Source organism: Hirundo rustica, chromosome 1 (assembly GCF_015227805.2).
Source record: "Hirundo rustica isolate bHirRus1 chromosome 1, bHirRus1.pri.v3, whole genome shotgun sequence".
NCBI lineage: Eukaryota > Metazoa > Chordata > Aves > Passeriformes > Hirundinidae > Hirundo > Hirundo rustica.
The window spans coordinates 78,929,299-78,956,562 of record NC_053450.1 but is presented as its reverse complement, the minus strand read 5'-3'; the positions used below and the strand labels follow the sequence as shown (position 1 = coordinate 78,956,562).

The following is a 27,264-nucleotide window of genomic DNA, read 5'->3' as shown; positions in this document are numbered from 1 at the left end:
TCTGCCAAGGCTGGTATTTTGGTTGAATGGAGTTGTTATGCCATAGGGACACATTGATAAAGGACAGGAGCCAAAGATACTTTGTCTGGGGAACTTACTTAAATATGACCCGTGGAAGCTGAACAAATAACTGTTCTTTTGATTCCTATTGTGTTCTCAGCACTGGAAAAGTATGATGAAATCTAAATAGTATGAAGAAGTCAAAATTTTTCATTAACTGAAATGTCAAACAGCTATATGTCATGCAAAATGATAATGTGTTTTGTTTTGTTGTTTGTTTCGTTGTTTGGGTTTTTTTAAGTCAAAGCCAAATCTTTTTACAGATTTCATCTCCTATTTTTAAAATAGATGTTTTTGTTTTTATTTTTGTTTTTAATTAAAAAAAAAAAATCCAAACTATTTGTAATGCAGATCTGTGTCACTTTTTGGAAATACTGCGGTGATGCTGTTAACTTTGAACTGATCAAATTAGCTGGCTAGCTATCTCCAATTTAATTTCCTTTCCCTGTTTCATGATGTCCAGATGGTTATAGAACATGTCCTGAATACTGTCAGTACTTGGATTTGTCAAGGAGCTGCATGGAGATCAGTGGCTGCTTCACTGTACGTGTTTGAGACTTTGTAGTCAGGGTGATTATATAGGAGAATGCACTAAACATGCTATTTAAATGCAATCTTTTTCCAACAGCTCAACAAAATGCTTTTTTATCAGTATACTCTGCTATCTCTCATGAGAAAGGTTTTGACAATCCCAAGCAAATTTCTGAGTTGGTGGGTCACAGGGCAGAACTGCTCTGGAAAAAAATCCCTATTAAGTCATGGAATATTGTATTAATGCAGGATTTTTAAGTCCAGAACTTGTTATTTCCTATCAAATGCTTCAGGCATGAAGGAGAAAGCCTGTCTATGCTCTGTGTAGGCATAGTCTATGTCACTTCACTATCTTTCTTAGGTGATTAGTGTGCTATTGTTTCAACTATGTTTTATTAAATCCCATTGTAACCAAAATAAGTTTAGAGAGGCAATATTTTGTCTTTCTCCTTCTGGGCAGGGTTAGATCTGATTCTTGGATTTGTGTTCTCTGTGCTCATAACCACAAAGCTATCCAAAACCTACAGTATTTCCTTGCAAATTATTAGCCCCTTGCACTTCTGTGTCAAGATTTCTGGTCAGATTACTATATGAGTGTACAATTTTCTTGCATTAAAAAATGTATGAAAAGTGTTTACTTAAACATGTAGCCACAGTTGGGGAGTCTTCACTCTCAGGATTTGGGAACGAAGAAATATAAATGCTTCCATTTCCCCAAACGGATAACTTCATTTTCCTGGAAATTGAATGAGGGTTTATGCTCCATTCTACTACACTGGATTTTCTCTAGGTCTTCACTGATTTAACTAAAGATTAGATTTCCTGCCATAAAACACCTGACAAGAGTGGAGATCAAAACAGTAATTTTCAGTTTCATTGGGGTTTGGGTTTTGTTTTCTTTTGAGGTTTTGTTTGTTTTGTTTTAATACAGAAACTGTTGCTTGTCAGTGGTAGACAGAGTTTTTTAAAAACTCTATTCTTTTACAGTTCTTCAAAGGAAAGTGATTCTCATTTTCAAAGACTTCAAATACCAGTTATTCCCAAGAAGTTCCAGTGTTGCAGAGTGCTTCTAAGTGTAGTATGACTAAGTCAAAGCTGGATATGAAGCAATCTTGATTCACTGTAATGGTGCATATCAGCAGTTCAGAACCTTGGGTAGTCATGCAAGCAAACAAGGAATGGAATCTGGCAAAAGTCTTCTCAACATTTCATTAATCTCAAACTTCTTGTATAACTCCATAAGTAATTGTTTCTGTTTGGCTAATCAAACATAACTTCCCATGTTATAATCTCGTTAGGGCATCACTTTTTATTTTCAAGCACCTCTTCTGTTTCTTCCTGATGTCTAGATATCTAGATATGTTCTTGGTCTAGATACAAGGTAATGAGAGATTTTTATCTTTACAACTTCTTTTAATTCTCTGGACAGCATGTCCCAATGACTGACAACCCTTTTGATGAAGAATTTTTTTTTTTTTCTAATATCCAGTCTAGACCTCCTCTGGTGCAACTTGAAGCCATTTCCTCTGGTCTTGTCACTCATTACCAGGGAGAAGAGGCTAATCCCCACCTTGCTACAACCTCTTTCAGGCAGTTGTAGAAAGTGATAAGGTCTCCCCTGAACCTCCTTTTTTCCAGGATCCACCTGGAAACACTTCCACCACCCTCAGCTGCTCCTCACAAGACTTCTCAGACCCTTCAGCAGCTCTGTTACCCTTCTCTGGACATGTTCCAACTCTTCCATGCCTGTCTTTTAGTGAGGGGCCTAGAATTGAACCCAGGACTCAAGAAGTGCCTTCATGAGTGCCAAGTACAAGAGGACAATCACCACCCTGGTGTTGCTGGCCACACTATTGCTGATACAGGCCAGGATGCCATTGGCCTTCTTGGCCACCTGGGCACATGGATTGGATCCACATGGCTGTTCATCAGCACCGTCAACTCCTTTTCTGTGGGCTGTTTTCCAGACACTCTGCCCCCAGACTGTAGCACTGCAAGGAGTAGCTGTGGCCCAAGTGCAGGACCCAGCACTTAGCCCTGTTGAACCTCTTACAATTGGCCTTGTCCCTTTGATCCAGCCTGTTCAGATCTCTCTGAAGAGCCTTCCTACTCTCCATAAGATAGACACTGCTGCCCACCACGGTGTCACCTGTAAACTGACTGAGGGTGCACTTGGTACCCTCATCTAGGTCATCAGTGAAGATATTTGACAGCGCTGACCCCACTACTGAGCCCTCAGGAATGGCCACTTGTGAATGGCCACCACCACCTGGATGTAACCCCATTCACCAGCACTCTTCAGTCTCAGCCATCAAGCCAGTTTTCTACTCAGCAAATAGTGGACTTGACCTGAGCAGCCAGTTTCTTCAGGAGAATGCTGCAGGAGATGGCATCAAAGGATTTACTAAAGTCCAGGTAAGAAAACATCCAGAGCCTTTTTCTCATCCACTGAGTGTGTCACCTTTCCATGGAAGTAGATCAGGCTTGTCAAGCAGGACCTGCCTTTTCTAAACCCATGCTGAGTGAGCTGAACATCTGGTTGTCCTGCACGTTCTGGCTCTTGTAGCTGGGTGTCACATGTGGTAACCTCAAGTCAACTGTGATCTCCTCAGCTAGCCAGGACTGCTGGTAAATGATGGAAAGTGGTTTGGCAAGCTCTTCTACCAACTCCATCGGGACTTTTGAATGGATATCAACTGTCCTCAAAGACTTGTGTGTGTATAAGCAAGTTGCTGACCATTCCCCCTTAGATAATGCAGGGTTTTCTTTTCCTTCCCATCTCTGTCTTCCAGCTCAAGGGGCTGAGAAAAACTGTTCTTGCTATTAAAGACTGAGGCAAAGAAGGCATTAGTACCTCAGCCTTTTCCTTAATCTTTTTTACTGTTTCCCTCTGTATTAGGTAAATGATGGAAATTCTCCTTAACCCTCCTTTTGTTGCTGATATATTTGTAAAAACATTTTTTACTGTCCTTAACAGCAGTAGTCATATTAAATTCTAGTTGGGCTTTGGCCCTCTGATTTTCTCCCTGAACAACCTCATGACATTCTTGTAGTCCTCCTGACTAGAAAAAAGCCTTAATAATGCATACATTTGCATAATGCTGTGGGATATGTATTGACCTCTGTTGGTTGCTGACATACATTTGAACATGGGAGGATTAATAATACAACTCCCTCTGCTCCACTGACATGTCTGTTCTGAACCTCAGAGGAGGCTGCTCTTTCAGTAATAAGGATTATTCATAACCCAGTTATATTGAACAGCTATATATTCTCAACCTGAAGTACAGCTTATTAATCAACCATACAGTCCAGGAATTTCAACTAAAATATTAATATAGTATGTTATTCACTCAGGACAATTCATGTCACCACAACTGAACAGGTTCAATTGCTGCATCATAAATTCTGATTTTTAATAAAGTTGAACACCACATCAAGCTCACTGTTGTCATGCAGGATGTTGTCACCTTGTCAATGTATTTTTTTTCCTCTGATTAATAGGCTCTAAGTTTCAAAGTATGATACTTTAGATTGCCTTTCTTTTACACGTTTACATCCTGTAGTGTGAAATCTGACATTTCAAAGGAACTTGAGTCTCCTGAAGTCATTACCACCTATGCATAACTGAAAACATTCTAAGATTGAACAGAATATGATATGTAGTTTTTTATGGAATATAAAATGGAATTTAATATTTTTATTTAATCATACACATATTCAAATAATACTAATTTAATGGGTAGTACTACTGAACAATAGTCTATAGAGTGTGAAAAGACAAGTTTATTTAGTGACTCTTGTAATATTGCAGTGTGTTGCAGGAATCTGGAGCAGAATTATAGAACATAAAGATTTGAGATGTCAGAGAATAAGTAAAAGATAGTTCCTGTGAGTCTATGAACAGTTTCTCCTACAGAATAGGCCAATAAAAATATTGAAATAATTTTATCTTTTGGGCTCTAAACTTATTTGATTGATGTCAGGCCACACCTTGAGTATTGTGTCCAGTTCTGGGCCCCTCAGTTTAGGAAGGATGTTGAGATGCTTGAGCGCATCCAGAGGAGGGCAGCAAGGCTGCTGAAGGACTTGGAAAACAAGCCATATGAGGAATGGCTGAGGGAGCTAGGATTGTTTAGCCTGGAGAAAAGGAGACTCAGAGGTGACCTTATCACTCTCTACAACTTCCTGAAGGGTGGCTGTAGACAGCTGGGCGTTGTTCTCTTTCTCCAGGCAGCAACTGACAGAATGAGAGGACACAGTCTTAAGCCGTGCCAATGGAAATACAGGTTGGAAATTAGGAAAAAGTTTTACACAGAAAGAGTGATAAAGTACTGAAATAGTCTGCCTGGGGAGGTGGTGGAGTCACCATCCCTGGACATGTTTAAAAAAAGACTGGATGTGGCACTCGATGCCATGATCTAGTTGAGGTGTTAGGGCATAGGTTGGACTCAATGATCTTGAAGGTCTCTTCCAACCTACACATTCTGTGATTTCTGTGATGTTTCCCCAGTCACAGAGAAGCTACAGTGTGTACAGGTATTCTTGCTTATGTGATGTTATAAATAGGGATAATTCTTTCAGGCTTTGAAACCTAAAGGTGAACTGCTAAAGAAGGGAAAGTGTGAGTACAGATATCCTAGTACATCAGATGATTTTATTTTGGCACACTGCTTATTCTGCCGAATGATTAACTTGTATTCTCCAGAGCTGATTTCTCCTTAGTTATTATACTGTCTCTGATCCGCACAGCAATATCCCATTTAGATATTTAGATCTAATCTAAGATGTAAAATTAGACCTTGTAATCATTAAAGACTTTTTTGGCACTTAAAGAAAGGAAAACCATCACCAGCTGAAAATTGCCTTTTGCTCTGCTAGCCACAGACTAGTCTGGGTAATTCACAGCATTGATCTTTAAGAGAAAACAGAATGACCAGACTGTCTGTCCTGTTAATGCCATAAAATTAGTAGTCAACTCTGTAACAAACACCGTGTTTTCCTCAAATATAACTAATCACCAGTTAGGACAGGCAGGCTATCTCTCCCTATACACTACGAATTAAAATCTCTTATGCTGTAGTGATAGTGCAATTTATGTTATAAAACACTGCCTTTATTTTGACTGATAGAAACAGATTGAGGGGAACTGTTTTGGAATATCTTGTAACTCTGATTTGGGAATCTGGATTAAAAATTGTCATATTATTTGGAAGATAATGTTAAGTGTTGCTGTACGAGTTTATATATTGGGGATGGGGGTAGAGAAGAGGGTTGATTTCAATCAGTTGCATTAAAATGTACTGAAAGTATTTCTGAGTTGGAGTTTATTTAAAGATTAATGATAAATTGTAAAAAATACATGATTTGTTTTAGGTTTTTTTGCTAAAACATTTATTTATGAACATAGGGCAAAGAGCACTTGAGCCTCCCCCTTACCCACATAAGAGGCAACTGTGAGGAAATATGGATTTCTTCAGCATATTTTAGCTTTAATAGTTTGAAGGATTTTTAATTATGTGTTGGGAACAGAAGTGTCCTCATCACATCAGCCTGCTGACTTTTACAAGAATTTTGTTTTTGGCTTCAAGATCAAGAGCAAATCAGCGAGGACATTGGCGTGATTTTGGAGTGTGTTAAAACAATCAAGACATTCTTTCCCAAAGAGTAAATGTGTTATGAACTCCTGCATTTATGACTACTTTTACAGGATTGATTGGTATCTTTGAACATCCCTTGGGGTCTGCCAGCTCAGGAAAAGAGCAAATTCCTCTCTAGAAACCTTGCCTCTGATACTCTTTTCTGTTATTTTTGTACTTTAGAATCTTTTTAGTGGGTCAGAGTCTCTAAATCTAGAAACTTGCCTTGAGTTCTCTTAGGATAGATGTTGTTTATATGTTGTTTTTTTCCCTGCTATTTTCCTTGCTAAGAGACTTAAGAGGCCTTAGAAGAGAGAAGAAGCTAGGAAATGGTATAGTTAGATCACCAATTAACCAATTTTTTTTGTTATCAATTTACTTTTTGTAATTCCAGAGGGATATGATGAAACATCAGTTACTATCCTGGAAGCTGCAAAATCTTTAGTTTGGAAGCACATGGTATTTTTATGTTTGCATAAAAAGGTAGTAATTTAAAAAGTAGTAGCCTCTTGATGTCATTAATCCTAGCCTGTGCAGACTGACTAGTACTGGGGAATATACTGCCAGTAGACAAGTCTACTGCTCAGGCATAATTCCCAGCAGTAAAGCTGGCATTTGGCCTGCAGGAGTAGATTACTATGGATTGTTTTTATGAATTATGTCCTTTGGCATCTGAACCATATCTCTGAACCATATCCTCTTCATGACTTTTAAAATTCAGTCTGTATCTTCACTATGGACTTGACTTTCAGCAGAGTGCTTGTAATTCACCCCAAATCATTCTATGTCAGACCCACTTGCTATAGTTTCAAACTTACGCAAATCTGTCAGTCCATGAAGGAACAGCTGGGGCCTGGTGATTGAGTGTTTTGGCCTTGGAGTGGAGGAAGCAATCGTGGTGTTTAACACTTTAAGGATTCTTACTTATTGTCCCCATCATTCATCTGAAATGAGTCTCTGCCTGCACTGTATTATAATACCAATTACACATCTATGTTTTGCATTTGTGATTTAAGGTTGTTTTTAAATTTTTAAATTTTTTTTCTCTGTTTTCAAGCCGATGCTACAAGTTTGTTAAATGATTGTAGGGAAATGTGTCATCGTGTTTTCAGGTGTTTGAACATTCTCTTAGATATTGCTGCAATTTGGAGAAGCAGTTGAGCTGTCCCATCATTCAGCCAAACCTTTAAGCACATGCTTGAATTTCATTCATTTAAGAATGCATTAGGGTTAAAGATTTTTTTTCAAGTGCTTTGGTGCGTTAATATTTTCATTTTTAAAATATAGGCTTGGCTTTTGGTATGTATCTTTGGTTATTTATAGTGATAGTAATAATGGGATAATACTTTGAGAAACTAAATAAATCATGGTTTGATTGCACATTGATTCTAGACAAAAGAGTTTCTGCCCCACTCTGGCACGCTTAGATAGGAAAAATAAAAAAGCAGGAGGAAAAATAATATTGTCAGTGCTATATTTTTGTGAAACTGCCATTCAGAGAATTTTAGCAATTTGTACAGATGACAAAGGAGGTATATAGAGCAATAGAAATGACACCTCACCTTCATGTCTTGGTTTGAAAGACCTAGGGAGGGGCGTGGCCTCTCTAGGAATGGGGAATTCCAATCCCTTCCCTCCAAGTTGTTATAATTTAGGAGATTAAAGAGGCTTTTCAGGCAAAGCTATGAGGAAAGGAATAACAGTTCTTTACTAGTAAGTATAACACGGCAAACAAACAACAACAACTACAGCAATAATAATAATAATAAACAGAACTGGGAACCTCGAGGGGCTTTGTTTCACAAAGCCGGGGGCAGTCTGATCTCTTGGGACCCCGAGAGCACTAAACTGGAACGGTGGAAAACTCCGGGCCTGGTGGCTGGAACGCCAGGATGTCCCCGGCAGGCAGGGGGAGTGTCCCGGCAAAGTGAGCAGTGCTGAAGAAGCTGTGACGGCCGGGCAAGGCTGGCCCAGCTCCAGCAGGGCAGGCAAAGGGGCTCCGAATTCCTGGGCACACGAGCAGATGGTGGTAGAATTCCCAGGACCGAACTTTCTGTGGACAGTGGACTCCTCACGCAGCAAAGAGCAGCCTGACCATCCTCTCCGATGCCCAGAGCAAGAACAGCTCCCAGCTCCCCCAGCCCTGTCCTTTTACCTCCCCCAAAACTCGTGTGATCTTCTGCCTCCCGACTTCGGCTACTTTGTGTTGGTCAAGCACCCTCTAAGCACCAGTACTTAGTCTCTTAGCAACTTACGGGGAAAAAATCTATAGGGAAACAAAACAAAACAAAACAACAACAACAACAAAAAAAAAAAAAAAAAAAAAAAAAAAACCCAAAAAACAACAACAAAAAACCACCACCTAACCCCATCACTTCACAATCTTCAGCCCTTAACTATCCCTTCATTTTCCCTCACCGCCATCACATTGCTAAAAAACAGTATGTTCCTTTTTCTTTAATTAATTGATAGCTGAAAGACACGAGTCCCTTTTACAAATAATAATTTGGTTTTGACTAACTTTGTCAGATTTCCTGCAACTGTAATATCTGGAATGACTGCTTATCGGTGCTAAATGTAAAAATCCAACCTCAATCTTTAGCCTAATAAGAAACCATCTCATCTTAAACAATCTCAAATAACATTGTCAAAATTCTCTCCCCGAGTGTCTGGATAGAAGGAAGTTACAGCTGGGATCCGTCCTGCTCTTCACATTGATATTTGTACTTGTCCATCTGACTGAATGGCACCGGCTGCAAGGTCAGGGGGGTGGGATCACCCATTTCTGAACAATGTCTCTCTGCCAACAGGAGGTTATTCAATTAGGCAATCACTTCTGCTTAGTGCTGGGTGGGATGATGTCAGCCACCTGCACTCTTCCTCACTTCTCACTTGATGGAGACAACAGTCTTTTCTGTCCCTGGGGGGAGGGCAAAGGTTTTTAATCTGTTCCCTTTTTGCATTAGCTCCTGACTGCATTTATTAGAATCTGACATTTGTTTTGCTTCCTGACTGGAGCTATATTCAGTGCAGACAATTTGTAGAAATATGAATAAGCATTTAATAATATATTTTTATTTTAACACTCCTACCTGCTCTAGTGTGCTGAATTTTTCTTTTGCTTGCCCTGACCTGGTGCTAACAAATTTCATGCTTTAAGGCATTACACTAGGATCACTAAGGAAAGAGAATTCTAAAGTGTAATGGTGCTACAAGCCTTTCCCTGAACTTTTGTTTATGTCTTTTTTTGTTTTCCCTAAAGTCTGTGTGTATTGTTGATTTTACTATAGCTACTCCAGTTTGTAGAAATAGATCCAGTGTTTATTGTTGTGATTACTCTTGCTCCACAGCAGATAATTTTGGGCTCTCTTTGTTTATTAATTAAATGGATGTGTGGCTTTGTGACTTTTCTCAGTGTTCCCTGCTCTTTACATAATTAATTTAATTTTGTGGGGGAAAAAATGCATATAAAAAGAATAAAAACAAGAGGGATGCAGAACATCATCTGTGCCTTAGAAACAAACAGACATGCTCCTTTATACCCTTTCTAAAAATCTTCGTAAATTCATCAATAGTATGTCAAACAACCATCTACTCCGAAGTTTATTTTAATAAATGGCAACTCTTATATCCATGTCAGATTACATAATATTTTCCTGAAATGTATAATATTTATGGCATTCTGAAATATTTACATGAATCTGGAAAACTGTCCTCTAAGCATGGTTATTAGAACAAAATTGAGTTTCTTTCAACCCTCATATGTCTCTGAGACCCTATTGAAGCCAAGTGCCATACTGCTGAATTTGAAGTAATTCCATTTGGTTTTAAGTGCGCTGAAGATAAGATTGAGTCTGTCAGATCTTATTTTAGGTGAAGAGCATAACTCAAACTATTTTTCTGTTCTGGTAGTCTTTAACTTTTTATTTTCTTTTTTCTTTTTTTTTTTTTTTTTCTATTGAAAAAATATTCTATTCTCTCAAACATTTTATTTATGTAGCCCTGTATGTCATTCTGTTAAGTAAATTTTATTAATTTTTTGCTAGTTTTAAATCCTACTTTTTTTTCAGTAGAAATTATTTTGTCCTCTAATAACTGTTTTGATAACAAAGCACACTTTACTTTTTCTTCCTTCTCTTTCAATGGAGATACCTTCTGCAAGATTGCAGTTTCCTAGTTATCTTTAAAATTTCTAATAGTTATGCCCTTCTATATTTAATTGACAATTAATTGTAAAATTCATTAATTTCTCAGGCCTCTCAATCGTTGCTAGATGTCTGACACTCAGTCTGTACCTTCCACCTAGAACACAACAGAAACAGAGAACATAATGGGGTTGTTATTTGTGAATGCACAATAACAAACTCCCAGGGGTATATCCCCATTAGTGGAGATTTTTTCCCTTTGACTTCCCTTTGATTGTGAACTGTACTATAGCTTAGTGTTTGGGGAGAAAATAGCTGGATAATTCCCGTTGATTTACCAGTTTTGATGCTCTTAAAAAGTTATCTAAATTGTAGTTTCCCAGCGGTAATTAGATACATATAGTCTGTCTACTTGTTTACCATGAAAGTAATAATGCTGCTTTCAGCATTATTACATCCAGTGTACTTAATTAACATGGTCAACATATTTTTCATGTAAATAAATTGAAGCAGAAAAGAAGATACTCAGGTTATTTAATTAGCCAGTTACAAACTGTAGGAATAAAATTAATATCTCTATACCGGAGAAGAAGGACCAGGACATTAGAAAGCATTCTCAACTTTATTTAGATCTTCCTTTGTCTGTCTGAGCAATAACTAAGTTAAATATTTTTATTAATATTAGGTACAATCCTAATAAATGGTGCATTATATGTTTCAAGACTTCATACCATAATTACATCTCTGAGGTAACACGGAGGTGATTTTTACTTCTTAAATGGTATTGTACAAGAAGGATGCACTGTTTTAAAGGGCCTAAGATACCATTTAATTCTCAGTATGATGCACAAAATTTGTCCAAGGCATGCAGTTACAGGCAAACCATCCTATGCAAATTTTTCTAGGAGGAAAGTTGACCCTTTGCAGGACTCTTCACAAATTTTCTTACAATACTAGAAATTAATAATATGGGTCAACTCTGTTTTCAAAAGAGGTATTTTCTCAGTTGAAATAAAGATAAAAAGCCTTGCTATCTGTCAGTGACAATTGCTAAATTAGGTCAAGAATATTATTAAACCCATTGCAGTAGTACAAGGGCTCATCTTCCTAGCACTTCCGGAATATTGGTATGCATCAGTTTAGAAAATGAGAAAATTACATTTGGAACAAGTATTTATTTGACATCTACATTAGTACAACAACGCTGTGTGCTAACAAAGACTGATTTAAAATATGTTTTTAGAGTTTTCTAAATGTGTTTGAGATAAGCAGCAGTTCTCATGGAGATTCTAATGGGCCTATTGGTCACACAAAGTCTAAAAGTACAACCTGAAGGATTGAACATTTATACTTTTCTGAGTGTACAAAATGCAGCAAGCCCAGAGGTTTTCAGCCAGGTGGCATGCTGACAGTCAAGGGCAGACTGGCCACAGCTGTGTGATTGGAACAAAAGCATTGGAGCATTTTGTGCTAAAGCTTCCTTAGGAAAATTGCACCTTCACAGCAGGACAGACATAAAATATGGGTCAGGATTTTAATTCATACAAACCAGTGTTCTATAATGGAATTACCCTTTAAGTGGAGATATCAGCTGCAGGGATCACAAGGTCTTCTACTGTGCATGTAAATAGATGTATATATGCATATATATTGCATGTATATATGTATATATTTATATGGAAAGTTGGTAATATGCAATTTAGATTGAAGGTTAAGTTTGTTCGAAATGAAAAGCCATTAAAATCCTGTTGCTGGCACAGATGAGTACATGACCAAGAGAGTTTAGCTTTAAATAGGTAAATCTCTGTTTAAATTTATGCTTGCAGCACTCAAAATGGCAGAATCAATTTGTTTGAATATTGGTAAAACAAATTTGTTGTGGGCTATGACCTTATATGCTGAACATCATCCCAGAAGGATTCTTTTCTTTATGTTTGAATTATAAATCTTGGAAATGCAGGAGTTTTTTTATTGCAGAAATATTGACAAAGCTTTAACTATAATGGTGTGGCTATATTTCCTTAAAGAGTAGATATATGTTTTACCAGTAAACTAGTATTTTCCAAATAGTAGTAGATGTTGAACAGAGGAGCCAAATTAAAAATGCAGTGGCAAAAACCAATAAGTCATTGATGTGAAGAATTAATAAAAGGAGAAAAAACCTACTGTAGGAATGACAAAGGATGAAAATTGACCTCTGATGCTAAGAGTGTATGTGAAGATAATCAGACATGGACCCTCATGGGGTTGTATTTACTGCGTATGTCAAGACTCAGTTTTGTTAAGTGAATGCAAGCACAAGACATATAAAATTATCAAAGGAAATAAAATCAATTATTGTGACTAACTGCCACATGATTTAACATCTCAGTGTAATTTTATTATGTACTACATTGTATTTGTGCTTGAAAAAAAGCCTCTTGAGCTTTTTATTGCAGGAAACATGGGCACTGCTGTTTGTCTCATGTAGCATACAGATACAAAAGTGTCTAATCCTGAATTATTTGTTAGGGCAAATACTTGTTTTCACCTGTGGTGTGATCTTTTAAGAATCACAGTTTTATTGGATGTCATTTAGTTCAGATTTAAACACACTGGGACTAGTTGAGATTTGTGTTTTATTCATGTCTTCATTCACTAACTCTTGTTAATTTTAAACTTAGGCTAAATTTACTAGCAAGGGCACATAATTACTTAATTAAGTACCTTTATGATGATCAGATAAATTATCCACAGACTTTTGTATGAGCTGATGTCATTAAGATCTTGTGTTGCCATAAAACAAATGCAGTTAAATTATACCTTATTTCAATGGCCCTACATTTAAGTGAAAAATGAAAGGGTGAGATTAGCATCTGCATTGAGGTTGTTTCCTTTGCTAATGTCAAATCTGTGAGTTGGTAAGCATTCCATGGCCATGATTTCATAGGGTCATATTTGCTACCTGAAGAGGAAAGACGACATGTTAGAGGCAAATTTTCCTTCACTGGAAATCTGATATGAAATAAATCAAAATATTTTATGGTTTTTCATCTCTTCAAAAGTACTGGAAGATTTTGAAGGCTAAGAAAAAGCAACAGATGTGACTGTGGTGACAGTTTCTGTGTTAGCCACACCCTTATTTAATGTACAATCACAGGCTTGTCCTGAGTATGAGCTCCATATATTTTCAAGAAACAGAGTATTTAAGATGAAAATTTGATAAAACTGGTTTGTGTTTCAAGCTCGGTCCACTTTTGTTTTCTTTTGTTTTTTTTCTTTATCCAAAGTGGGTTAATTTTAAAATCTAAATCTAAAACCTGACATCTCTGTTTATTTGAAGTATATGGACTTCTGAGGGAGTATGTAATTGGGAAGCATACTGGATTAACTGTTCTGTGAATAACCATATCTAGCTAATGTTTGCAAAGCATCCTCTCAATTGCTCTTGTTCTGCACTTTCTTGATTCTAGTCAGGAGTGAAACTGGATAGTCTGCCATAGTGGGAATCTGTACTTATATTTCTGTACATGTTTCAGCAAATTCTGACGTGTTAACCTTTGGACCATATAAAATTCTACTCTAACATCTTACCCTTCTTTTTGTGGTGTTTCATAGCAACTCAGCAAAACTTTTTTTTTTTTAGCCTTCCTGACACCTTCTCATCCACATGACTCCTTTTTCTTGAATAATTTCCTTTATTTTTTTGTTTCCATGGTCTTCTGGCCTTGTTATGGACCTTGTACAGCAGAACACAAAGAGAATTCTTGAGCTTCTCCTGTCTTTAGTGACCACTAAATGTTGAGAAGAGAACCCTTACATCCTGGGTTAATAACATAGAAAGCTAAAAAAATCTTATAAATCACAGCGCTAAGTTTCCATTGGTCTGGGAAGTGAGGATCCTACAATCTTACAGCATCATCAGCTCCGCTGAATTCTCTGCTTGAGGGGATTTGATGTGTTCAGTCAGCTCAGCAGCATATTGACTTGTTTGGTGCAAATCTAATGGGGATTAATAGCGGCAAACTTGAGAATACTCAGGGCCTTGTTCACCCTAATCTGACACCAAGAAGCTCCCCGGAATGCTGAGGAAAGTGCTTCAATTTATGCTTGTCATAATGTCTCGGTTGATTCAATAAGAAATGCCTGTATTAGGGAACCAATATTACAGGAGGAAAAAGGGCCTTGCTAAGTGTGAAGGCACTTTGAATGCCCTTCTAGTGCCTAGTGAAATTCCATCAAAATATTGACCCTGTGATCCAAAAGTGTAACAATTTACTCTCTTTAGGAGACTCTCCCTCTCTACAGGTCCATTACTTCTGTGTGGATAATCAGTTTGAAATTTTGAGTGATTTATTTCTTATAATTTTAATGGAAGTATAACATCAAGAATGGATCTTAATGAAAAGTTGTTTGAGGGAATGTTTTATTGTGAAAAAATTATTTAAATTGTTTTTTTCCATCTATTTTAGTAAAATGAGAAGCCTATTCTTCCATTCAGAATGCAGCAAGATGTTTTCTTTAATTTCAATAGGAACTCTTACTAGGAATGTAATTCCAGACTCTTTGTTTTTAGGTCAATGTCCAAAGTGGACAACAAGCACTGCATCCTAAAACACAGTGTTCCTTTCCTCCTTTCCCCTCGTCCAGTGTAGATTATACAACTTTAATTCACAAAGCTGGAATTCAGGTTTAACTCCCAGTTCAGTCATCAGTGCTTTTTTAGATGTTCTGCACTAATTGTGTTCGTGCAGAAGAATATCCCCAAAGTAATGCAAATCACACATGACAGAGTAAGAAAAACATCCCCTTGTGTATCTAAGTCATACCTGAATGCAGAAAGGTTCAAAGGTTTAGGTGAAACAGAACCAACTCTCTCTGAAAGTTAATTCTTATCTCCTACAAACTGTCCACTGGTAAAATGAAATTAATTGCAAACAGATCCTTCACTGCAAAATGATACTCCTAATTATAAATATGGCACTACTTAGAAGATGTTTGTTAGTGCATGTTCTTTACCACTGTGATGTTTCAGAAATCATCCCAAAGGGTTCACCACATATTATGATATGTTAAATTATATCAGCAGCCTGTAGAAAGAGAAGGTTTTTTTCACTGTAGATGGCAAGTCTGTGTTTTTTATTTACTTTAATTCTTGCTCAAGTGGGCTTTATTTTATGATGACAATTCTAGTATTCATTTTTCTTTTATCTGTGGTAAATTATTTTAGTAATGTCTAGTCTGGAAATCATGAAGAAGGAGATGGATAGACATGCTTTAGTTCGGAGTGATTGCTTTTTAGACATGTTATATTAAAATACTACCTGTATGTTTATACATCACATTCAATTGTGTAATCTTCATGTATCGCCAATATTTAACAGAGTACCAAACAGTATAACGCTGTGTCTGAAGCATGAGGTCCTACTTTTTCTGTACTAAAACATCTAACATGAATGAGTTATTGAATCAGTTAAACAGCTGGTCTCTCCCTGTCTCTCTTTTTTGTTTTGTTTTGTTTTGTTTTGTGTTGTGTTGTGTTGTGTTGTGTTGTTTTGATAATAAATACACACTTAGGATTTTTGCATGCTTTTTCTTCTTGGAAAACATGGTTTTTTTCAAAGGAAAATGCTTTTCATGCCAGCATACTTATCCTGAGATTTTTTCTGAAATTCAGATAGTTTTGATCAAAAAGACAGCAGCTTCACTCCCCTACTCTGTGGGAGATGCTAAATCAGGTTCTCTTTTCAATTGTTATTAGACATAATGATTCAATATCAAATTCTCTTATCAATTGTTATTAAATATAATGATATGCTTTTAAAAAGACATTTTTATAATGATTCATCAAATTTTAAGTGACTCAAAAATGGTTTGCCATATGAATAGAATTACCTAAACAGCATCAGTGGAGGCAGCTGGGAGATTCTGACTTGAAAATATTCTAAGGTAGCTGTAAGGGAGCTCTCATTTAGCTTGTGAAAAAACAATACATTGAGGGATCTGAAGATGATATTTGCCACATACTAGGTGAGTATCCTCATCTTGCCTATAATAAAACTCCCCTGACTTGCTGTTTCATTCTTTTATGTCTCTCTCTTTTCCTTTTTTCAGAAAGTCATATAAAAGTTTTTTTTTGTTTCATTTCAGAAAATATTTTGTATTCTTGATACTTCAGGAAGAGTTACCAAGAAAGATTTAAGACACTTTAAAATGAAGCTTCTTTAAATGTCATTTAAAGAAAGACTTCTTTAAATGTAATTACATTTTAAAACATTAATGTTAGCAGATATTAAATACATTTTACAGAATGTGGTTGGAAATTAGATACATCTTTCATTTCTGATCTGTTCAATCCCCAAAGTTATATGTAAATACACTAACTGAATTCTGATAAAACTTCATCTTTCAAGAGAAGCTGCCTCTAAGTCAACTAAAGAATGAGATTAAAATTTATTTTGTCATGAGACAGACTATGTTGTAGTTCTTCAGCCAATGGGTGGCACTCCATGGCAATCCAGGTCATACTTGTATAAGAGACCAGGATCATCTCAATTTTGTTTCTATGCTATATGACCCAGGTCGGCTAGATCATCATCTAATGACCAACTAATCACCAGCTTGGTTGTTCACAGATAAATTATAGTCAGAGATAAGCTGGATGAAATTTAAAGCATGTGAAGGGTAAGAATCTATGTTCTAATCCCAGCCTATGTGATCTTAGAGAAGACTTTAGATGGTGAGAATTATTCTGAGTGCTTTCATATCTCACTGTTGATGCTTTTCCTTGCCAAGTTGCATTTTACTGAACAGCATGCCATGATTTAATGATTTTGTTTAAGGAGATAGGTCTGCATACAAACAACGAAAAAAAAAAAAAAGTTTCCTACATCATCTGCTTAGACTGTCTGATGAGGTTTCCCAGTTTTGGGGAGATACTCAGTTTCCAAGAGAGTTTGAGGTTTGAAGGACTTTGCTATGGAAAGTTTTATGATGGTGGGTTGATCTGTAGGAAAAGATAGGAAGCAGTTCAGCCTTTTTACTGATTGCTGAAATTTTTAGGAGCAGCTTAAGAAAGACTCCGACAGTTTGGTGATATGTGTATGCAGACCTATTAACTCTCTAACTGGTAAATGGGTTTTGTTTGAATTGAATCGGTGTGGATGCCTGTGTTAAATATCTTGTGAATAATCACCAGTGAAACTCATGTGGAAGAGATAGCAGGCTTCTGAGGAAACCAGGATTTGAGGTTCTGCTAAGAACATATTTGTGTGTGTGAATGCATGGAACAATCCTTACCTTTTGGCTCTGCTGCTCAGAAATACAGAACTTACTAGGATACAATTCTCAGATAATGGAGAAAGCAAAAGTCACGCCTACATGCAAGAAGTATGAAATTAGCATCAATATCAATTTTCAGTTGGTAATGTAATAGAAAATAATTAAGACATCATCTGTTTGAAACAAAACTGTGAATCAAATATGATAGTGTTTTGAAAAAAAAAAAAAAAAGTCTTAAAAACAAAATTAAGCTGATTTATGACCATCATGCAAAGCCTATTTGTTACCAGATTTCTAAGAAAGACCATTTTAGCATCATTTTTATGTTTCAATTTAAGTTAAACATTTTCTTCCAGTTGCCAGAGTAGATGATAGGATGCTTACATATTATTACAAAAGAATTCATGGTTCATAACTACTTCAGATTTTATATTTCTGGTTGAAGAAGCCTGACTGACTATAGAACGAGTTACATTTTATATTCATCTGGTTAGTGTATGAAGCTGGAATGAAGCATGAAGGATTAAAATGCAAACAATTAAACTAGGCTTTTAAAATGTAGTAGTAAAGAGATAAATCTTGTTTGAAGTGTACAAATAATGTCATTTATCTTGCAAGACTGACATGAATAATTGCAGCTCCCCCTTTCCCTGCTGAAATAAATTTCACATACATATCATGCTGTTGTGCTCTGCAACTCAGCTCTTTTCCATGCTTTCACCATCTAACACTAACCAGCACACATCAATGTGCAGAAAAAAAAAAAAATTCATTTCAAAGCAAGTCATCCACACAAACAGCCTTATTTGAAAGACTTAGAGGACGATTAGTTCCTCAGGCTGTATTCCTATTTTAAAAGGTACAGAGAAGAATATATGATAGTCAGCAGCATGCATGAAAATTAAAAATAGTGAATTTGATTTATCTCAACGAACAGATTGAGCACTCTGTAAAAAGCATATTAAGTATATTAATTTATAAGCATTAATTTGCACTTTGAATTGGTATCATTAAAATAGTATTTTTCCGTTAAAGCCAGAAGCCATGTGTAAACCTCCAAAGATGCATTTTCTTCTTAGTATTATATCTTTATTGATTAACCAAAAGCAAAAAAGGAAAAGAAAAAATATCCTTAAAACTCTCTTTGAACCCTAAGGAGCAGTTATGGTCAGAAAATTGATTGACTGTAAAAGAGTTGTTTTTATGATAGCTTTGTATAGAGTCTAATCTACCTTGTTAGCTGAAACAGACTTGTATTATTTGCACATATTCATTTGGTACTCAGCACAAAGAATATTTTGCCTTTTTTTTTTTTTTTTTGTGTGTGTGTGTGTGTGTGTGTGTGTTTGTTTGTTTGTTTGTTTTTGCTTCAGAACTAAAATAGTAGTTCCAGGCCATGGGATAGCAACCACTTACCAAGGATCAGCAGTGTCTGATGCAGCCAGCCTGGTCAGGCTATGTGCCAATGACTCAGGTCACATGAAGCACTACAGCAGACTCCAGTAATCAATGACTTTTTATTTAATTTAACTTTTGAACTATTTTTTTTAGGGATTATTTGCTTATATGGTTTGTTTGTGGTCACAGTATGCTTTATTCAACCTGCAATACTTCACAGTAATATTTTCTATAAAAAATGAGCTGAAGTAATGGCATTGCATGTCCTAATGTCCAATGACTCCTATAACAGAGATATTTGTATTTCTAATTTGAAATGAGATTAATATTTTTTAAAGAAGTCTCTACGCTAACTTGCAGCATTTGAACATGCCCTCTTGCCCAAGTCTAGAAACAAAAAAGTTAAGTTAAAAATTTAATTTGAAATTGAAAGCATTCAATACCATAAAATAATTTGCTATGCAAATAATAGCCTTTGTAATTTAAACTGGCTTATTTGCTCAAAAAAGTCAGCACTCCTTCAAAGTGCTTTGAGGACCATTAAGTTCCACTTGAAAAACAAGGTTCCCATTCAAAGGTAGATTTTCAGCTCAGTTTCTTCAATTAATCTCTAGAAGGGGCTTTGTGTGAAATGATAATTCTGTGATATGTCTGAAGTAGTTCATATTACATTAACTGGGAGAATTTGGACTGTTCTTATAGCATATTAGAATATTCATAGTTCATAATTCAAACCTGAATTATCTAATAGCAACAAATTTTCAGGATGAGAATGTGGAATATGTGGACTGGCCTGTTGTTGAACCAAAACTGGATTCTGATGTCCGTGTTCCATGTTCTGTAATAGCTTATTTCTTGATATTTTTTCTAGATAGCATTCCTTGAAGTGACCAAAACAGTTAGAAATTCGAAACAAAACCTCACTAATAATTTTTTATATTTCATTCAGAATTAAAGTTCCTCCTCAGATGATTATTGTTTTATACTTTTTAACATGGAAAGAGAGGAGAAGAATTACTTATTGTTATTTGCATATTATCAAAAGAAACTGAAATATATTCTTTGAAATTTTGTATATGCTGCTAGTTCTCAGAATGAGAACTTCTAAAAGAGTTGCTTTTTTAAAAAAAAGAGTAAGCTTTTAAAAAGTACATTAACAGAAATTAACATGGATCAGAAGTGATTAAAAACTGATCAAGAGATAGATTGTCAACATTCTCTAAGTTTTCTAAGAGTCAGAGGAAAATTCTTTAACCTCAAAAAAGCAAATGACTGGGTCCAGAGCAAGATTCCATGTCATGCACAGAGATCTATTTATTAAATTATCGTAGGCTATTTATGCAGAGCCCTGTTCTTATTTCAGTTCCTTTGTCCTCTTCCTTGAAGTGCATAAAAAAATAAAATACACATGAATGTTAGAACCTTAAGAGTCATCTTTCTCTGCGTTGACCTGGTAGTTAATCAGTCTCTGTGGGTCTTTACTGTCAATGTACACTGATGATCAGGCAGACTTTATGGGAATGCATCCCATATTTTCTGCAGTGGTAAGTGTCTAATCATGATGTACTGTGTTTCCATAGTGCTGAGAAGGAAATTAAAGCTTTAGACTTTTGTTGGCCTAGGGAAAAAGGAAAAAAAAACTATCTCTCCTCATCTTCTCTAAAATGAAAAGCTAGGCAAATAAGAGCTGTAGAATATGGGCCACCTTTCACATGACTGGACTATGTCTCTACAAGATTTCAATACACAAAATGCTGCAACAATTTGTTTTCACTAAAAACATTCTGAAATGGAGAATGCTGGAACTCAACACAGCATAACAATTGTCAATTCTAGTGCATTTCATGATCCATTACCATATTTTCAGTGTTTTAATATCCTCCATTAAGGACAATGGTGTTGCAATAAGAAAAATACACTTGCTGACATTTAGCAAAGATTTTTATTTATTAATTCTTTGTACACCAAGGCTGACAGGTCATTGTTCTCGCTTGTTTCTCTCTCTGCACCTCACCAGAAGATCCTGACAGTGGTGTCGGATCTGTCACCAAATAAACGAGATTTAGCTGTGGGCAGCAGAAGCCTCATGGGGCCTGGCACCGGCAGGGGTGGCACTGGCTGACCTCCTGTGTAGGGCTGAGTGACTCTCATGCCCTGGGGAGAGCCTGTGCAGTGCCATCAGCTGTGTGGGGCTTGCCCAGGGAGTGTGTGGGGATCAACTGAAGCAGACCCAAGTCTGGGGAGGGAGAAACCCCCTTCATGAACATAAGGGGACCCATCCTCCTTTCTGTGCGTACACATACAGAGTCTGAAGTGCCCATAGCCATGGAAAGGCAGAGAATAAGAAGGGGTAGGAAGGGTGTGAATTTTACTGCAATTTCTACTGCATCATTATTGAGGGGGTTTTGCATTTGAGAGTGTGGACTGTAAAAACCATGAGCAAATCATCTGCACCAGCAGTGTTTTGTTAGTATTGCAGGCACGATGACGTCCCTCTTGCCCGTGACTGTCTTTTGAGGGTAACCAGTGGTGAAAAATTGGGCAAACCCCTCAGTGATCCTAGGCCCAAGGACCTGCCTTCTGCAAATGTGTCTCTGCAGGTTACCAGGCTGAAAGGAGAAGACCAGAAAGGCAGAGCTTGTGTCAAGAGTGTTAGCTGATTGTGAAATTTTTCTTTATTTTACTTCTTATTTAATTACATTTTATTTAATTTCATAAATGGTTTAGGACGTGAAGGCTAAAAAGCATGAGGAAAAGGGAAGACAGACTTTTTTTGTCTTGGTTTTGCTGTCAGGCTAAAAACTTCAGCTTAAAAATCTTTGGTTTGGAGAGAAGGTAGCAGAGGAATTGGTGTCTCATGTTGTTGGCCCAAAACCTGAGAAAGAAAAGAGGCAGCCCCTGGAGAAGTCTGAGAAGATGTGGGATCCAGGTCAAAATATCAGGTTTCACTGTCTTATCAGAGTCTGATGAGATCATAGGTTTCTGTTTTCTGTTGGGTTTGTTTGTTTGTTTGTTTGTTTGTTTGTTTTTTGGTTTTTTGGGTTTTTTTTGGGTGTGTGTGTGTGTGTGTGTGTGTGTGTGTGTGTGTGTAAACTGGTTAAATCCAGGTGTTTGGTCTTCTTGGCAGTTTTTTCTGTGAACTGATGGAAAGGACAGAAGGCCAGACACATCTATAGGGAAGACAAGGAAGAGGAAAAGATCCAATTCCCCTGCTTTCTTGACCTCACGCTAAAGGCCTGCTCTGCTGCTACATAAGTTCTCAAGGCTGAGCCCAGCTGAATAAAGGGATACCAAAGCCCTGGGGCTGGGCTTCCAGAATAGGGATTCTTGCAGAGAAGTTCTCCAGAGCTTGCTCTGGGAAAACTGGTGTTCAAAGAGGACAGAGAACTAAAAAGACTACTATTAAAAAAAAATAATAATAATTAACAAAACAAACAAAAACAAACAAACAAACAAACAAAAAAACCAACACAAAAGCATAGTAAGAAAGAGGGGGAAAAATGTACTATAAAACATGGAATCATTGTCTAAGTGCTTTCTATACTTAAGTCGTTGTCCCTGCAGTAAGGCAGAGCTAACTGCATAAACCAGAATATAAACCCGTAAGGGATGATAGCAATTGATGCATTCAAAAAGACAACTATTTTGAAAGGAAAGAGGAAAAAGAGAGAGGTAAAAATTTAAGTACAAGTACTTGTTTGGTTTTTTTTTAAGTTAAAATATCTAGTTTTATGGATTTGCTCTAAAAAAGAGATTAAATCCAGGGGTAAGAAGTAAGGTTGTTTGATCACTGAACAGTTACTTAAGCACACAAAGCAAAATGTTCTTACCTAGTAGTAATATCATTCATAAAAGATACTGCAAAATGTATTGTCAAAGCAACAATGGTGCTAATTAGCAGGAATATCACCTGAAAGTTCTCTGGAAGGAGATGCATTGGTTGGGACTGACAAAGATAGCTATTCATAGCAGTCTTGGTTGTAACATTTTTGTGTGGTTTGTTTGTTTGTTTATATGGTTTCTTATCTCCATAGGTAGAAAAGAAAGATGAATAACCAATGTCAGTCCTACCAGTATTGTTAGCTGTGTAATGCACAGCTTTTATCTGTTTGGATTTTGGCTTGATTTGGGGTTTTATTACCCTATCTCAGTAGGGGAAAAACAAAAGTTAGGATACTTTTCTCTTGAAGTCAGTTGCTGTGGCTGAAGTTAAAAACAAAAGAAAACAGTCACCTGGATAAAAAGAGAATGTAGGTACAATTTAAAGGGCGGTGGTTTGTGGGGTTTTTTTTGGGGGGGGGGGTTGGTTTGGGTTTTGGTGGTTTTTTTTTTTTTTGTTTTTTTTTTTTTTTTGTTTTTTTTTTTTTTTTTTTTTTTTTCCTGTATTAATTTGAATTCATTTGAATTAGAAGTGTTAATGTAGTCAGACAAATCTGTTTGTTAGGATCCCTGTCCATGGGAAGTCCTTTTTCCTATATCACTAATTTGATATAAGTGCATGTGGAGTTCTATCTGTTCTGCCTGTGAGACAATTTTAGATGATCTAGATTTTATCTAAATTATAATAAGACTATTTGGACATCCCAAATCAGTCTGAAAGCAAAGCTTTGCCTGAATTCACCTGAAAAACAGATCCATGTCTAAGCTAACTATGTGCAGAAACATGATGGGTCACTTTGTGAGCTACCTAATTCTCATGAAAGGATTTTCTAGAGAGCTAAAGTAGCTTTACATGGCCTGGTTTTACTGCCAGGGTTTGCATATATTTATATTGTATGATCAGTGTGAGCTTTGGCTTCAGAATCTTCTCTTAGCTGAGGCTCTATCAAATGTTACTCTTATACATTCTATGAGTTGGGGAAAAGCAAAGATTGCAACTTATGTGAAATTTAAATCTATTTGAATTTCTACAAATCTCTGGACTTTGCTGTGTTCTTATGGATGTATCCATCTCTTTAGTCTCCTGAATTTAAGAAGTTCTCCTTCTGTACAGATACACAGTATAACACACTGTATTCTATAAACTTTGTGTACACTTTTGTAAATTTTGTTCACTTTTTTTTCTAGATAGCCACACTTCATAGTCCATATTTATACTTTTGATCCTCTTCCATGAGTAAGCTCTCACATGGGCAGGTGGAAGGTTTTTGGAAAAGACAAAAATGGTAATTATGCCTGTGACCATGTTGAAAGACCAGGGAGGGAAACAGATACTTGCACAGGTTATATAGACTAATTTCTTCTGTTATCAGAGGTGAATCTCAAAAATAAATCCACATTACATTATTTACATGTCATGATTTGTCCTTCTCCCACTTTGTTATTCAAATTTTTCTGTTTGTAAATATATATATATGTATATATATAAAATTTGGGGAGTTGTGTTTTGAAGTATTCTTCATTTGATTTTTGTTCACAGCAAATATCCAGGGCTGCACACCTTTAACTTAGTGTTTAAAAGTGGGATTACTCAAGGGCTGGTTGAGTAATACTTACTGCTCATTCCTCAGACTTACACATTTTCTTTGAATTCTCATTGGTGCTTCAATAGAGTGACCGTGTACTTCATTGTCTAGATTTTGCAAATACTTTTAGAATAAAAGCCTATAAGAGCAAAAGGAACTTGTGTATTTATTTAGGGGTTTGCTTTCATTGTTTGCTTTTCCATAACTCTCTTAGGTCTCTTAGCCTAATATGTCTTCTTATTGAATCCTTTTAAGAAGCTCTGAAATACCAAAGGTAATCTTACATCTTGTATTTTGTCAAATCCAATTGATCACAGTGCTAATACATTCATCTGTCCGTATGAATATCCTTGTAATGCTTTCCTTATACTGTTGTAGGTTTGTTTCAGAGGCATGATGGGTTTTAAATGGTTACTTTGAAACATTACTTCTACTCTGTAGAAGTAAGACTGTACTCCACCGAGGAGGTTAACATGATCTCATAATTTTCATAATAGGAATAGTAAGGCTGACTGACATTGCAGGTAAAATGAAATAATACACTTCTTTTTATTGGATAAGTTTTGTTTTCAGTGTGATGCTCAGACTTTTAGCTGCATCCCAAAGGGGAAGTTTTATATGCATGAAAAATTATAAGTCTTTTCTGTTTATGTTTTAGGCATTTGTTTTACATTTTCTCATTTTGGATGATTTTCGGAGCACTAAATTCCAGAATACAGTTCTGCCCTTTGAGGGAAATTTTGACCACCATAAGCACTCTGGTTAGTGGCCTAAAAATCATTACTTACTACTGGGTTATGATGCTTTTAGGTCTGCTTTTATTTGAGAGATATTACTTTCAAGCTATTAAAATATCTGGAGACTTATTTAGCTTTTTGGAGACAAATATTTTATTTTGATTGAAAAATATGTAATTCACAAATCCTTTTGGTTCTTTGCAACCAAGACAAAAAAAAAAAAAAAAAAAAAAAAAAAAAAAAAAAAAAAAAAAAAAAGTAAGCATATAATTCAGTCCTTTTCTGAACCATAGGTCTGGTAGGTCTCTGAGAGAGAATATAAATGTGTTTCTTCTATCTATAGTACTGCATATGCAAATTATGAGTAAAATTCAGTCTTCACAATTATTTCAATAGAGAGTTTTGCCAAGAGCAGAAGGATAAGACATATCCATGACAAGAAATCTATGTTGTATGTTCCTTGCTTAGTTTCTAAATTTGATTTTTACCTTTCCTTTCAGAGCAGAAGGGGTCTGAGCAGGTTCCTGTAGCAGGAAGCATCAGCATTACCAGACTCTACATCAGCTCTAGACTCTCCATGTCTGGCTCTTAGGCAGGCACAGTACGAATGAATTTTAAATGCATCAGGGACAGATTTTGGTTAGGAATCTTTCTCTGAATAGGGCATATGTCTGTGTGGATTGGAACGACTCATCTTTCACTTAACATTTTTACATATCTGCTCCATTTAAGATATTGTAATTCAATAAATATGTATACATATATATATATAATATATATAGCAGTTGTATTATTTTGTGTTGTGCATAACAGTTGATTCTGTGAAGCTATGCAGTTAAAAATGGTGTTTCAGGAAAATTTGTGCCATTAACCATTAAGATCAATTAGAATGAAGCTGTAATTGTGCAACAGAGGACAGCATATTCTTAAAGTTCACATTTTGAATAATATTCCTATTATTTCTTTTACACTAAAAATGTTTCAATGTCTCTGTTTGGTTGTTTTTGAGATGGGTTTGTTTGTTTGTCTTGTTTGTTTTTGGTTTTTGTTTGCTTGTTTTGGTTTTGTTTTTTTTAAAATCCACTGTGTCTTGATAAATATTTTAAACTAAGTTATCAGTAGGGAGGGGAATATCATCAAAGAAAAATATTTCAGAAAGCTTAGTGAACTAATTTTCCTGACATTATGTGGATGTTGTGGTTTGGAAGTAGAGCTGTTGCTGTGAAACTACTACTCTATACATATATCCCCAGGGGCATACAAAGGGGCAGGTTTTTTCTATAAGCTGTTAGAGGGATGCTCTCATGAATTTCCTGAAAATAATCAACAGGCTGCTAATGGTGTTTCCCATAGGAGATTGGCTATTTTGGCAGTCAGTGAACCTGAACAGGGTGTCATCTGTTCAAAGTGCAGTCTGACTCCAAAGCAGCGGTTAGAGATGTTACTTTTAGACCAGCAGGGAGGAAAATGCTTTGAGTATGGAATCCAAAGGGTGATAGCAGTCACTCCTACTAGTATTTCTTTCTTTTCTTCTTTTTCAGGAATCTTTTCTGTTAATTGGAAGATTCTTGTCAGGAGATAAAACTTCTTGAAATAACTGTATTTTTTAATGTTCTCATGAAAAGCAGTTTACTGTTAATAAGATACCAAAATCAGTGAAGACCATAATACAAAACTCCTTCTATATATCACATGGACTCAACCATATAAAAATTTTATTTTACTTTTAAAATTATATGTAATTCTTTTGTGAAATATTATTTAAAGTAAAAAACACGAGGCAGATACAGAAAAATAGCTCACCCAAGTTATCAAGGAAGCCAATAGGAGGTCCAGGCATAGGATATGACTTTTTAGCATTTCATTCTAGAAGTCTAGTTCTAAGAAATAAATAATTTAATGCCACAGGGAGGAATTTAGGAAAAAAAAATCAGAAAAAAAAAAGTTATATTGGAAGGAATTTGTCACTGAAGACTTTGAACATGCATTCTGATTTTCATATAGAAAAATCTAAATTAAATGTTGCATT

At 36.1% G+C, this 27,264-nt stretch overlaps 1 protein-coding gene across 9 annotated transcripts in view; it reads left to right on the top strand.

The window, feature by feature from the left end:
* Positions 1-27,264, top strand: part of LOC120758783 (cadherin-12) — a 578,611-nt gene that overhangs the window by 292,843 nt on the left and 258,504 nt on the right. The window contains exon 1 of one of the 9 annotated variants that reach the window (XM_040077460.2): positions 2,934-3,006. The exons of the other annotated variants lie outside the window; for them this stretch is intronic. The gene's annotated coding sequence lies outside the window, so the exon portion shown is untranslated. Of the gene's footprint in view, positions 1-2,933; positions 3,007-27,264 lie in introns of those variants that run through there. 9 annotated transcript variants of the gene reach the window in all.